The sequence below is a fragment of the Bos grunniens genome, chromosome 19, assembly GCF_055505025.1.
Source record: "Bos grunniens cultivar Pamir isolate PY7600 chromosome 19, Bosgru_T2T1.0, whole genome shotgun sequence".
NCBI lineage: Eukaryota > Metazoa > Chordata > Mammalia > Artiodactyla > Bovidae > Bos > Bos grunniens.
This window is the reverse complement of record NC_141183.1, coordinates 15,156,792-15,171,888: the sequence shown is the minus strand read 5'-3', so window position 1 is coordinate 15,171,888 and position 15,097 is coordinate 15,156,792. Positions and strand designations below refer to the sequence as shown.

General features: G+C 48.9%; 1 long non-coding RNA gene and 1 other non-coding gene across 7 annotated transcripts; both read left to right on the top strand.

Annotated features, from left to right (window-relative positions):
• Positions 1-482: 482 nt before the first annotated feature.
• LOC147351358 (uncharacterized) lies at positions 483-9,428 on the top strand. Of its 6 annotated transcripts, none has more exons than XR_015147441.1 (4): positions 483-3,765; positions 6,899-7,019; positions 8,486-8,569; positions 8,884-9,428. It is a non-coding gene; the product is annotated as an uncharacterized LOC147351358 (long non-coding RNA). The 6 variants fall into 6 exon arrangements; XR_015147438.1 differs by having other exon boundaries at positions 8,483-8,569; XR_015147440.1 differs by having other exon boundaries at positions 6,899-7,072.
• Positions 9,429-10,522: 1,094 nt separating this feature from the next.
• Positions 10,523-10,595, top strand: TRNAV-UAC (transfer RNA valine (anticodon UAC)). The gene has a single exon. It is a non-coding gene; the product is annotated as a tRNA-Val (tRNA).
• The last annotated feature ends 4,502 nt before the right edge of the window (positions 10,596-15,097 follow it).

The following is a 15,097-nucleotide window of genomic DNA, read 5'->3' as shown; positions in this document are numbered from 1 at the left end:
AAGTGTTGCCTGGTTTTTGACTGATTTCCCTTCTCAGAAGTCACGTGCTTCCTGTCTCAGCTCTGACCTCACACTAACATCACTTTCTGTTTATTACCTCTTGTTTTAAGCCCTGGTAAATATATACCGGGGCTTCCCAGGTGGCTCATTGTTTAAGGATCCGCCTGCCAATGTGGGAGCCGATTCCTGAGTCAGGAAGATCCCCTGGAGAATGAAATGACACCCCACTCCAGTGTTCTTGCCTGGGAAATCTAAGGACAGAGGAGTCTGGCGGGGTATAGTGCATGGAGTCCCAAATAGTCAGACGTGACTGAGCATGCACGCATGCATTCAAGGGACCAAGACAGTTGAGGCCACACAAGCCGAAGACTCCCTGGTGGGGATCTTAGTTCCTCAACCAGGAAGTAAGCTCGGGTCACAGCAGTGAAACTGCTACTCATCACTGGACCAGCAGGAAATTCCCTCTGCACTTTTTTTTTCTTTCTTTTTTTTTTTTTTTTTTGATGTGTGGCTTCTGTGCTCCTGGGAGCCTTGGATAAATGAGACAGATCCGGGATGAATCACCCTCTGAAACCCTGCAGGAGGCTTGTCAACATCAGGGAGCAGGGTCTTCCCTGTATACGAATCCCCAACCACCGAACTCTTCTACTTACAACTAAGAGCGATTGTGTTCTGAGATCTTTTCACATCTGCCACTTCACCTAACAATTAAAAAAACCCTCCCCTGGCAGAGTAGCTTTGTACCAAGAGGCAGAGTTTCAGAGCTGGTGCTAGACAGCCAGCTGGGCTCACCCACAAGCAGAGGTTTTGCTCTCACAGGCCTGCCCCTCAGCGCCTGCCACTGAAAGTCCTGGCTTAGGAAAGACACAAATGAGTATGTGTCTGAGACCAAGACAGGGCTTTCCCGTTGGTCGAGTGGTAAAGAGTCCACCTGCCGATGCAGGAGATGCAGGAGGCTGGGGTTCAATCACTGGGTAGGAAGATCCCCCAGAAGAGGGAATGCCAACCCGTTCCATATTCTTGCCTGGGGAAATCCCTGGACAGATAACCCTGGCGGACCACAGTCCACGGGGTTGCAAGCAGTCGGACACGACTGAAGAGACTGAGCACAGTGCAGACAGGAGCAGGGGCAGGGAGTCTGACACTGTGTCCCCTTCCATTTGCACAACCCCCAGCTTTCCCTGAAGGGTCAACAGGAGGAGGAGACGGAACCGCAGGAGGAGGGCCCTCTGGGTTTCCACCACCACTACCTGCCTTGCCGGCTGCCTGCCCTGGGCCCCCTGCTCCCCTGGCCAGGCCCTCTCCTTCCCCCTCGCCTACACCAGCCCTGCTTGCAGGACTCGACGGAGGTTCAGCACCACCATCCAGCATCTGAGAAAAGGGGAGCTTCAGTGAGGCTGGGCATCTGGGTGCTGTCAGGGCCTTGCCCTGGGGTTGAAAGAGGGAGCCAGGGGCCAGGGGTGGTGTGGGAGACCTTTGGGTGAAATTGCTGAGGCCACCCCAGGAACTCTGATGGGGGATCTCTTTTCTCTTCTCCATCCCAGCAGAGCCGTGCCCGACCCCCACCCACCAGTGCCATGGGAACTGTGGGTGCAGATGTATCCCCGGCTTCAGGTAGGGACCGGGTGGGTGGTCAGCAGGGCCTAGGCCAAGGGAGAGATCGGAATGCTGGAAGGGCCATGTGGCCTGGGGCGGTGGGGGCTGGTCTTATTATTACCACAGACAAGGGTTCTGTCCCCTTAACTTTTCTTCCTTGGGGTCCACTGAGGCAGAGGGTAGTCACGGTGAGGGTGCTTCTCCCCCCAGACTACTGATAGCTTCCAGTGAAGGGTCTCAGACTCGTGATTTCCAAAGAAGAAGATTTAGCTTAGGGACCAGAGACCAGGCGTGATTCCTCAAGTGCTTTTATGTAGCAGAGTTTTATTAAAGTATGAAAAGCACAGAGAAAGCTTCTGAAGTAGACATCAGAAGGGAATGGGGAGTGCCCCCCTCTCTAGTGTTAGCAAGGGAGTTATATACTTTTTAAATTAGTAATTACAATAAATCAAAAGATTGTGTTTAGGTTGTAAAGATCTTGTTAGACCCCCCTCCCATAATTTACATTTTAAGATAACAGGATTGGCCCCAAGGTTTTCAGGAAGGGAAAACTGCCCTCAAGCAGGATACATTGTTGTTATATAACCCTCAGTACAGAGTTTAAACAGAGTTGTTTGTTGTAATTATCAATTCCTGGGCTTAAAGAAAAAAGCCTTTTATGTGACTAAGGACTTCCCTTATAGCTCAGTTGTGAGACAATCTGCCTGCAATGCAGGAGACCTGGGTTCAATTCCTGGGTCAGGAAGATCCCCAGGAGAAGGAAATGGCAACCCATTCCAGTATTCTTGCTCCTTGCCTGGAGACTGTCAGGGACAGAGGAGCCTGGCGGGCTACAGTCCATGGGGTCGCAAGAGTCAGACACGACTTAGCGACTAAACCACCCATAGCATGTGACTAAGGCTAAGGAATGGAGAGAAAAAAAGATGTTTGTTCTTTCCTCCTCCTTGAGAATTCCAGACCCCTATCACCTCCTCCTTGGGGACCCCAGACTTCTTATCGACCTGCCTAGGAATTGACTCTCACTACTATGATGCTGAGAGCCTCGTGATATGAGAACAGACATCAACCCTGGAGCCCACACAAGCTTCATCACGGAGCTGCAAATAGTCCTAGAGCTCCCGTGTCCCTCTCGTGCCTAACAATCCCTTTCTACACCTGCCAACCCTTCTTACCCCCCCCATCCCCAACCAGGCCGTCTCCCCAGAGTGGATGAGTCCCGTCTCCACCACACGGAGACCTTGAACCAACCTGATCTCTGATCCAGGTGAGAGCCCCTTAGAGCCCCGTCCAGGCCCCAGAAGCCACGTGAAAGGCCAACCCTGTCCCATTGATCGCTGCCCCGGCTGGCAGAGGCCTGGGAGACGGAGCCCTCCGTCGACCTCCTCCCCTTCCCCTCTCTCTGGATGACCAGGGCTGCGGGGTCTCCATTTGGCCCAATAACAGAACTGGAGGTAAGAGGCGAGGATTGCTTTTGTTTCTGTAAGGTAGTGTTAGGTAGGTAGAATAGGGAAAAGGAGTCCAAAATGGCGGTGGCTAAAAGACAAGGAAGGTCCGAGGACCAGAGTGAAGACTTCAGGCAAAACAAACAGAACAAACAGCACTCCTGGCTAAGCCCAATTTGCACAGGGCAGGCCCAGGTGGAGGAAGAAACATATAAAAGGAGGAGCCAAAGCGCTTTCTCTCGGACTCTCTGTCCCGCGTGCATGCGAATGCTCTCTTTCTCTCTCTCTCCCTCCCCACGCACTCCTCCACTCTCTTCTCTTTGAGTCTTGGATTCTCCTGCTATCTCCTAAATAAAATAGAGCTGTAACACTGATTTGCCTAAGAGCTGTAGCACGGTTTGTCCAAGACCCAAGAGCTGTGACGCGCCGAGGGCTTTAATGTCCGTCGCTCCAAATCTTTGTTGTGACGAGACAAAGAACCGAGGAACGTACACTCGCGTGACATCTATGGTGCCGTGACTCGGGTTTAACCTGGCTGAAACAACCCCTGCGTGGAAGAGGCCAAGCACAGCAGGAGCCCAACTCAGCGAAGCTCCCACGCTAGAAGCAGAAGGCGAAGAAACCCAGCGCAGGGGAAGGCCCATCGTGGAAACCGGGACAGCGATAAACGAACTCAGCAGAAAGCTCACGCGGCCCAGTCTCAGATTCCGGAAGACCTCCAGTTAAGGTAAGAGGTCCTCGCTCCTATGGCTGGAGGGACCTTTACAATCTCTCGTTTCTTGTTTCCTTGAACCTCCCGCAAACAGGCGGGCGGAAGGGGCACAACTGAGGGACTCTGGAGAGGCTGCTCCTCAGCATGTCCCAAAGGCGCTATCTGCTGAGCCCCAGTAGCTGTTACCCAAGCCGGTGGGGGTTCTTCTGTCCTTTCTCTTCTCTGTGCCAAGGATCAGACCAATGAAACTGTGAGCACCTGTCAGATATTTGGCAAATCTTCCAGTGGGCTATGAAGGGGATTCCTTGGCATGTTTTTCCCACTGCTTTTTCCTCCTGTCCTTCAGCTCTCTCCCGGGACTCAAGCCCGGCCAAAACTAATGAAACTCAGGCTCTGACGTCTCATTGCAAAAATTCAATGAGAGACAAAGCGATAAGAGGTAGATTTGTTAGGATCCAGAGAGAAGCCAGGCTTCAGGGTGTGAACCATTGCTGAGGGCAAGGGCTGCGGCCATGGAATTAGGCCTGGCTAGGTTTTGTGAGGGGATGGAATTCATATGCTAATGAGTGAGAGGATCATCCCAGCCATTGGGGAACCACCCACTCCTCCCTCTTCTGACCTTGTGCCTTGGAGCTGTCCTGCCACCTCTGCATGTGTCTGTTGGCTTATAGATTGGGGATTAAGGTTTACTTGAATTTGACTTGTCATCTTGGACCCAATTGATTTTAATTGGTTTACATTATACCCTTGTGCTATGTCATTCTTTCAAAATTTGTGCTCTGCCCCCTTCCCTCCTGTTTCATACTCTTTTCCTGAGCCCCATCCAGACCCACAAGGTTGCCTCTACAATCTTCTGGAGAGACAACCAGAAAATAGCTGGCCTTGGGAGGGAAATACTCTATAATATCCAACCCCCTAATCCTACCCAATACTGGTCACACTGGAGATCTTGGGGACGGCCAAACTCCAGTCCGGAGGGTCCCCGGAGGTCATCACGCCTTGACCTGCCTAGGGATCGGTCTTCGAAAGGTTGTCACGCCTCAACCTGTTCGGGGATCCTCTAGTCCCAGGGGTCCCAGGAGGTCGTCACGCCTCGACCTGCCCAGGGACCCAATCCTCGGGAGGCCGTCACGCCTCGACCTGCCTGAGGATTCGATCTCTAGGAGGCTGTCATGCCTCAGCCTGCCTGGGGATCTGCACCCTGACCCGGGGACGCCTGGCTCTCAGGTTGCAACAGTTCTGGGTAGGATAAGCTTCAGACTCACCCCTAAGGAAGTCTACCTATGGAAACAGAAAGAAGCCTATTACTTGCGGGACTGTGCCCAGTCTCAGCAATAACTCAGGAGCCCAATGAGAACCCCATTGCCTTTCTGGAGAGGCTAAAAGAGGCACTCCAAAAGTTTACCAACCTGGACTTAGACTCTTACGAGGGACGGGTGATTTTAAAGGACAAATTCCTGTCCCAATGTGCATCAGATATCAGAATTAAGTTACAGCAGCTACAACAGCAGGACCCTGCTGCCTCTTTAGATGAGATGGTCCAGACAGCCACCAATACCTTTTATAACAGAACAGGAGAAGGAGGCCAATGCCCAGGAGAAGGAGAGAAAGAAAGAGACAAGGCATGCCCAGATGCTGGCCGCCCTCCAGAGAAGCCCTATGGCAAACCCCGAGTCCTTGAGGGACAAGGCACGAGACAGATGCCTGATCTGTAGACAGGTGGGGCATTGGGCCCAAGAGTGTCCAAACTGTGACAAGTCTCCTAGAACGGCTTGCCACAAATGTCATCAACTGGGACATTGGGCGGCACTCTGCCCTCAGTACCCAAGAGCCTCAAGGTCAAGCGCCAAGCCTACCCCTCACGATGGTTCGAGAGGACTGAAGCGGCCCGCTCCAGCCAGCCCGCCTGTCACAGATAACCATCACGGGGCTGGAGCCAAGGGTGCAACTGGATGTGGCAGGTAGGTCCAAGAATTTCTTGGTTGACACAGGGGCTACGTACCTACTCTGTCTTGATCTCCTACTCCGGAGCCTTCTCCTCCCAAACCTGTACCATTTTGGGTGCTACAGGAAAAGCAACTACTAAAAGATTCACCCGAGCACTTCTTTGTTGCTGAGATGGACAAATATTTTCCCACCAGTTTCTGGTGGTCCCTGAGTGTCCTACCCCCTTATTGGGAAGAGATATACTCACTAAACTGGGGACCACCCTTGTGATGGGAAGTTTTTCAGCCTCTAGAGCTCTACAGCTCCTGGTTACTACTGAAGAACCCATTACACCTTCACTAGAGAGGGCCCAAAAACTATGGGAAGACAAAATTAACCCCCAGGTGTGGGATCAGGGGATTCCTGGACGAGCCCACCAAGCTGAACCAGTCATCGTCCTCTGAGATCCCACTCGGTTTCCTAACCGGAAACAATATCCTCTCAAAAGAGAGGCTTGGGACTTACCTGGGAGTTCAGATTACACACGGGTCCAGGAGGCAGTCCTCTGATCGGGTAAAAGGAATCCTCCAGTTGCCCTCCCCCACGACTCGAAAACAATTGCGAGCTTTCCTGGGGCTAACTGGTTATTGTAGAATCTGGATACCCAGCTATGGTCTAATTGCCCAGCCCTTATATGAAAGCTTAAAGGGACGAGATGATTCAATCCCACTGATGTGGGGAACTCCTCAAAAGGAGGCAGAGGCTACACTAAAACAGGCCTTAACTCAGGCACCTGCCTTGAGGTTGCCAGACCCAGAAAAAGCATCCCAACTTTATGTCCATGAAAGAGAGGGAATAGCCTTGGGAGTGTTAACTCAAAGGTTGGGATCTGAGCCCCAGCCTGTAGCTTACTTATCCAAGAGGCTGGATCCAACTTCCCGAGGTTGGCCCCCCTGCCTTCGAAATCTTGCAGCTATTGCAATCATGATAGAAGATGCTTTAAAACTCTCCTTTGGGGGCAAACTAACTATTTTTACCAGCCACCAAGTAAAACAACTCCTAAATGGGAGAGGCCATTTATGGATGTCTGATCAAAGAATCCTCAGATATCAAGTAATGCTGATGGAAAATCCAGGCCTCACTATATCCCCTTGTGAGGTTCTTAACCCAGCCACCCTCCTACCTACCCCCGAGGGCTCTCTCCCTTTTCACTCTTGTCTAGAAATCTTGGACCCCTGGACAAAACCCCGAGAGGGATTGTCAGAAGATCCTCTGACCAATCCTGAGGAAATCTGGTACACTGATGGAATCAGCTTTGTCTTGGATGGAAAAAGAAGAGCCGGGTATGCAGTAATCTCCAATTTTGAGACCATAGAGGCTAAGCCTCTGCCACCAGGTACTTCAGCCCAATTAGCTGAGCTCATAGCCCTGACTCGAGCTTTAGAGCTGGGAAAAGGAAAAAGAATAGCCATTTACACTGACTCCAAGTATGCCTTTTTGGTGCTACATGCACATGCGGCTGTTTGGAAAGAAAGGGGCCACTTGACCACCCGAGGGTCCCCAATCAAATATGGTGATCAGATTCTTCGACTCTTGGAGGCAGTCCATCTGCCCACTGAGGTTTCAGTCTCCCACTGTAAAGGACACCAAAAAGGGAACATGGAAGTGGCACGAGGGAACCAAGCAGCTGATCAGGCAGCTAGGAGAGCAGCATTACAGAACCATGACCTAATAGGGATTGCCACCTTAGTTCCACAGGCTAATTTGCCAGAAACTCCTTCATATACTGAAGGTGAGACTCTTAAAGCTAAGAGCGAGGGCTTTCAAGAAGATCATATGGGGTGGTTCCAAAAGGAGGGACTCCTTTTTCTGCCTGGAAACCGCCAATGGAAGTTGGTTAACTCCTTACATGCCACTACTCATTTAGGAGAAAAGGCCCTCCAAAGATTACTAGAAAGGTCCTTCAGAGGAACAGGCCTCCAAACAACTATAAGACAGGTGGTCTCCTCTTGTCCCACTTGCCAATTAAACAACTCCCAAGGAGCTCAAAGATCCCAGCTGGCCCAGCCCATCCAATGACGTGGGGCCTACCCAGGAGAGGACTGGCAGATGGACTTCACCCAGATGCCAGTTTCTCAAGGGTATAAATACCTATTAGTTATGATATATACATTCACAGGATGGATTGAAGGCTTTCCCACCCGGACTGAGAAGGCTGAGGAGGTGGTAAAAAAACTGCTCCATGAAATCATTCCAAGATTTGGTCTGCCCAGGTCATTACAAAGTGACAATGGGACATCATTTACTTCTAAGGTCACCCAAGGAGTCTCGAAAGCATTGGGCATTACTTATTATCTCCATTGTGCCTGGAGGCCTCAATCTTCAGGAAAAGTAGAAAGAGCCAATCAATTCTTAAAATCAGCGATAAAAAAGATAACCCAGGAGACCTCCCTGGGAAGGAAGGAGGCTTTACCAATAGCTCTCCTCTGCACCCGCATTGCCCCTAAGGAACAGGTTGGTCTTAGTCCTTATGAGATGCTGTATGGGAGACCTTTTGTTTATGTCAATGACCTCTTCCTAGATCCAGAGGTTCAGACCCTCCAGTCTTATACCGTGGCCATTGGGCAATTCCGACAGGATATACGCTTGTGGGGTATAAACCAGGACCCAAAAGATTATAAAGAGTCACCACTATATGCTCCAGGAACTCAAGTCCTAATTAAAGTCTGGAAAGATGGGTCCCCAAAGGCTCAACTCCAGCCCACATGGAAGGGCCCCTATCCTGTAATACTTTCTACCCCCACAGCAGTCAAGGTACCAGGACATGACTCCTGGATTCACTACTCACGAGTCAAGCCATGGGAGAAAACAGAAGAGGACACTCAATACACCTGTGAGCCCCTGGGAGATCTCAGATACCTATTCAGAACTACCAGTGATTGTCATTCTAATGAACACCCCCAAAATCTGGTTTCTGGGGATAAGATTTCTCAGGATAACTCTAAGGAGCCAACACAGCTTGACTGTACTCCAAAACAGACAGGAGATAGATCTTCTGATCGCTGAACAAGGAGGGACTTGAGCCATCCTGGCATTGTGAATTTAAAATTCACCAATGTCCCTACTAGTCCTTGTTATGCTATATTGATGATGCCTATGATTATTCCATGTACTGTTAATTGTCTAACCTGTTTTGTCTCTGCCCAGGTCAACCAGCTACAACATGCAGTGCCAGTTCAACAAAGATATAAAACTACAGCTGACCACGGAAAATATCACACACCCTTGGACACCGCTATAAGGACTCTGAGGATTGAGACTAGCAAGAGGGGGAGGCCCAATACCCCTCACTGCCCCAGTTCAGCAGGGAGTAGCCAGAAAGACCTAGACGCCCCTATTCCCAAAGAATTGGGCCTCCCATCTCTTGAGGGGGGAATGTTAGGTAGGTAGCATAGGGAAAAGGAGTCCAAAATGGCGGTGGCTAAAAGACAAGGAAGGTCCGAGGACCAGAGTGAAGACTTCAGGCAGAACAAACAGAACAAACAGCACTCCTGGCTAAGCCCAATTTGCATAGGGCAGGCTCAGGTGGAGGAAAAAACTTATAAAAGGAGGAGCCAAAGCGCTTTCTCTCAGACTCTCTGTCCCACGTACATGCGCACGCACTCTCTCTCTCTCCCTCCCCACGCACTCCTCCACTCTCTTCTCTTGGATTCTCCTGCTATCTCCTAAATAAAATAGAGCTGTAACACTGATTTGCCTAAGAGCTGTAGCATGGTTTTGTCCAAGACCTGAGAGCTGTGACGCACCGAGGGCTTTAATGTCCGTCGCTCCAAATCTTTGTCGTGACGAGACAAAGAACCGAGCTTCGTCACAACAAAGATCTGGAGCCACGGACATTGAAGCCCTCGGCACGTCACAGCTCTCGGATCACGTCACAACTCTGGGAACAGAGTGTCTCTCTGCACCTCTGGGCCAGGGCGGGTCTCCCCAGCCTCCCTCAGGAGGGAGTCACTCAGGGTCCCATGAGGCTGGGTGCCTGGTGCCCGGGCGGGTCGGCCTTGGGGCACACCAGGGCCTGGGTTTGCTGGGGCTCAGGAAGGCCTCTGAAGGAGAGGGCGGAGGGAGGCTGAGGAGACATTTGGAGACACAAGTTCAGCCAGGCCTGGTGGCTCCCCCTGCTGGCCATTCCCAGGAGGCGACACGAAGGCACGGGGTTAAGTCCAGGTGTTTGTATTCAGGCTGCTTCACATGGTCCCTCAGCCAGGCCTGGACCGCACCCTAAGGGGCCACACTGAGTTCCAGTGGCCGCCATGACAGTGGCCAAGCTGCTCACATAGGCTGTGCCCGGTGGCTCCGTCTCAGCCTCTTCTAAGCGGCTTGCACTCAGGTGTTACTTGTTACTAGGTGTTACCTGTTACTAGTTACTTGTTACTAGAAGGAAATCCTTAACATGATAAAGGAAACTTAGAAAAAGTTTGCATATGTACTATTATTTTTTTTAACATCTATATTATTTTTTTAATGAGTACATCTTAGGGGCATTTCCTTTAAAATCTGGACCCAAACAAGGATGCCCACTATCTTTGCTTCTATGTAACATTTTACCAGAGGTCCTAGACAATATAGTAAGACAAGCAAAAGAAATTAAAGGCCTAGGGATGGGAACAGAGCAAAATCATCAGTATTTTCATATGATATGGTTGCCTAGATAGAACATTCAAATGAATGATCAGACAAATGATCCAAAATAATCAGATTTTAGCAAGACAGCTAGCTGTAAGATCAATATCCAAAAAGAAATTGCTTTTGTATAGAACAGTAACATACAAAAATATAATTTAGGACTTCCCTGGTGGTCCAGTGGTTAAGACTCTGCACTTACACTCCAGGGGCCACAGGTTTGATCCCTGGTCAGGGAAGTTCTGCATGCTGCATGGAGTATCCAGGAAAAAAAAAATAGTTTAAAAAGCACACTATGTATAGTAGCAAAAAGACAGAAGTGATACAGAAACAAAAAGATAGCAGAATATAAGACTTAAAGTCAGAAAGTTATAAAACACAATTGAAAGACATTGAACACAATTTAAATAAATGTAGAACCCGCCTATGTTCGTGACTAAGGAATTCAAATTGAGAACAATTCTCTTCCTATAGTTTTAAGGCAATTCTAATAGATCCAAATAAGGGATTTCATGGAAAACAAAAGATGATTCTAAACCTTATTTTGGAAAGAACAAAAGGACCAAGACACCCCTAAAGAAGAATAAAATGAGGGGATTTGCCCTACTAGATATGGAGACTTACTATAAAATATAATTTTAGTGTAGATGAAGGCAAATTAACCAGTGGAACGGTAAAGTGCCCAGAAATAGTCTTGCGTGAAACTCACACCTGACAAACATGGCCCTGGACATCACTGGGTGGAGAAGGAGATAAAAATGAATGATGCTTGATCAACTGGTCAACTATGTGGAGAAAAAGATGGGAAACGTATCCCTACATTGCTCCCTTCATTGGGAGGGATATATCCCTTCATTCCTCACCTGGAATGGAGAAATCAATTCTATCTAATTTAAAGATTTACATGTAAAAGAACACTTTAAAAACTTTTATAAGAAAATATATACTTAGTCACTCAGTCGTGTCCAACCCTGTGACCCAGTGGGCTGTAGACCGCCAGGCTCCACTGTGCATGGGAATTCCCAGGCAAGAATACTGGAGTGGGTTGCCATTTCCTACTTCAGGAGATCTTCCTGACCCAGAGGTCAAATCCTCCCCTCCTGCAGTGGCTCCTGTGTTGCAGGCAGATTCTTTACCGCTGAGCCACCAGGGAAATTCATAAGAAAATACAGGAGAGTATGTTTACGTCGGGGACTTCCTTCTTCGAGCGCCCTTGGGTCTCAGTAGGGAGTCCGCTGGGGTGCCTTTCCGGCCGGACTTCTGCGCCGGCCCCGCACCCCTGAGAACGCCGGTCCTCCGAGGAGGAGCGGGGCTTTTTTCCATCGCCGCCCTCTCTGCCTTTGGAGCTCTCCCGGGACACCCTACATTTCCCTAGGGTCGGGAGCCCGAGGGGCGCTCTCGGCTGTCCGGCTCCTGCTCTTCAGCCTGTGCCGCCAGCGGCAGCCGAGACCTCGTCAGACGTGATGGGCTGAGCTGGCAACCCGGGTGCGGGACCGCCTCCCGTAGCCCCAATGCCCAGGCGGGAAGAGAGCCGTGAGGGTGTCCGCCTGGCGAGTGCGGCCAGAACATCGGTCACTGTTTTCTGTGCGCATGTTGAAAGGACCGTGTGTGAGCCTGGTGGTTTTTAAACCTTGGGGCGGAGGCTGGGAGGACCGACCCCACGTCCAAGGAGCCGTGGCTGCGCGGGCGCAGGAGGGCCTAGAGGAGCTATCCCACGTTGAAGGTCAGGAAGGGCGGCGGTGAGGAGATACCCCTCGTCCAGGGTAAGGAGCAGCGGCTGCGCTTTGCTGGAGCAGCCGTGAAGAGATACCCCACGCCCAAGGTAAGAGAAACCCAAGTAAGACGGTAGGTGTTGCAAGAGGGCATCAGAGGACAGACACACTGAAACCATACTCACAGAAAACTAGTCAATCTAATCACACTAGGACCACAGCCTTGTCTAACTCAATGAAACTAAGCCATGCCCGTGGGGCAACCAAGATGGGCGGGTCATGGTGGAGAGATCTGACAGAATGTGGTCCACTGGAGAAGGGAATAGCAAACCTCTTCAGTATTCTTGCCTTGAGAACCCCATAAACAGTATGAAAAGGCAAAATGATAGGATACTGAAAGAGGAACTCCCCAGGTCAGTAGCTGCCCAATATGCTACTAGAGATCAGTGGAGAAATAACTCCAGAAAGAATGAAGGGATGGAGCCAAAGCAAAAACAATACCCAGCTGTGGATGTGACTGGTGATAGAAGCAAGGTCCGATGCTGTAAAGAGCAATATTGCATAGGAACCTGGAATGTCAGGTCCATGAATCAAGGCAAATTGGAAGTGGTCAAACAAGAGATGGCAAGAGTGAATGTTGACATTCTAGGAATCAGCGAACTAAAATAGACTGGAATGGGTGAATTTAACTCAGATGACCCTTATATCTACTACTGCGGGCAGGAATCCCTCAGAAGAAATGGAGTAGCCATCATGGTCAACAAAAGAGTCCAAAATGCAGTACTTGGATGCAATCTCAAAAACGACAGAATGATCTCTGTTCATTTCCAAGGCAAACCATTCAATATCACAGTAATCCAAGTCTATGCCCCAACCAGTAATGCTGAAGAAGCTGAACGGTTCTATGAAGACCTACAAGACCTTTTAGAACTAACACCCAAAAAAGATGTCCTTTTCATTATAGGGGACTGGAATGCAAAAGTAGGAAGTCAAGAAACACCTGGAGTAACAGGCAAATTTGGCCTTGGAATACGGAATGAAGCAGGGCAAAGACTAATAGAGTTTTGCTAAGAAAATGCACTGGTCATAACAAACACCCTCTTCCAACAACACAAAAGAAGACTCTACACATGGACATCACCAGATGGTCAACACCGAAATCAGATTGATTATATTCTTTGCAGCCAAAGATGGAGAAGCTCTATACAGTCAGCCAAAACAAGACCAGGAGCTGACTGTGGCTCAGACCATGAACTCCTTATTGCCAAATTCAGACTGAAATTGAAGAAAGTAGGGAAAACCACTAGACCATTCAGGTATGACCTAAATCAAATCCCTTATGATTATATAGTGGAAGTGAGAAATAGATTAAAGGGCCTAGATCTGATAGATAGAGTGCCTGATGAACTATGGACTGAGGTTCGTGACATTGTACAGGAGACAGGGATCAAGACCATTCCCAGGGAAAAGAAATGCAAAAAAGCAAAATGGCTGTCTGGGGAGGCCTTACAAATAGCTGTGAAAAGAAGAGAAGCGAAAAGCAAAGGAGAAAAGGAAAGATATAAACATCTGAATGCAGAGTTCCAAAGAACAGCAAGAAGAGATAAGAAAGCCTTCCTCAGCGATCAATGCAAAGAAATAGAGGAAAACAATAAAATGGGAAAGACTAGTGATCTCTTCAAGAAAATCAGAGATACCAAAGGAACATTTCATGCAAAGATGGGCTCAATAAAGGACAGAAATGGTATGGACCTAACAGAAGCAGAAGATATTAAGAAGAGGTGGCAAGAATACACAGCAGAAGTGTACAAAAAAGATCTTCACGACCCAGATAATCACGATGGTGTGATCACTGACCTAGAGCCAGACATCCTGGAATGTGAAGTCAAGTGGGCCTTAGAAAGCATCACTACGAACAAAGCTAGTGGAGGTGATGGAATTCCAGTGGAGCTCTTTCAAATCCTGAAAGATGATGCTGTGAAAGTGCTGCACTCAATATGCCAGCAAATTTGGAAGACTCAGCAGTGGCCACAGGACTGGAAAAGGTCAGTTTTCATTCCAATCCCAAAGAAAGGCAATGCCGAAGAATGCTCAAACTACCATATAATTGCACTCATCTCACACGCTAGTAAAGTAATGCTCAAAATTCTCCAAGCCAGGCTTCAGCAATATGTGAACCATGAACTTCCTGATGTTCAAGCTGGTTTTAGAAAAGGCAGAGGAACCAGAGATCAAATTGCCAACATCTGCTGGATCATGGAAAAAGTGAGAGAGTTCCAGAAAAACATCTATTTCTGCTTTATTGACTATGCCAAAGCCTTTGACTGTGTGGATCACAATAAACTGTGGAAAATTCTTCAAGAGATGGGCATACCAGACCACCTGACCTGCCTCTTGAGAAATTTGTATGCAGGTCAGGAAGCAACAGTTACAACTGGACACGGAACAACAGACTGGTTCCAAATAGGAAAAGGAGTACGTCAAGGCTGTATATTGTGACCCTGCTTATTTAACTTATATGCAGAGTACATCATGAGAAACGCTGGGCTGGAAGAAGCACAAGCTGGAATCAAGATTGCCGGGAGAAATATCAATAACCTCAGATATGCAGAGGACACCACCCTTATGGCAGAAAGTGAAGAGGAACTCAAAAGCCTCTTGATGAAAGTGAAAGTGGAGAGTGAAAAAGTTGGCTTAAAGCTCAACATTCAGAAAACGAAGATTGTGGCATCTGGTCCTATCACTTCGTGGGAAATAGATGGGGAAACAGTGGAAACAGTGTCCGACTTTATTTTTCTGGGCTCCAAAATCACTGCAGATGGTGACTGCAGCCATGAAATTAAGAGACGCTTAGTCCTTGGAAGGAAAGTTATGGCCATCCTAGATAGCATATTCAAAAGCAGAGACATTACTTTGCCAACAAAGGTCCATCTAATCAAGGCTATGGTTTTTCCTGTGGTCATGTATGGATGTGAGAGTTGGACTGTGAAGAAGGCTGAGTGCCGAAGAATTGATGCTTTTGAACTGTG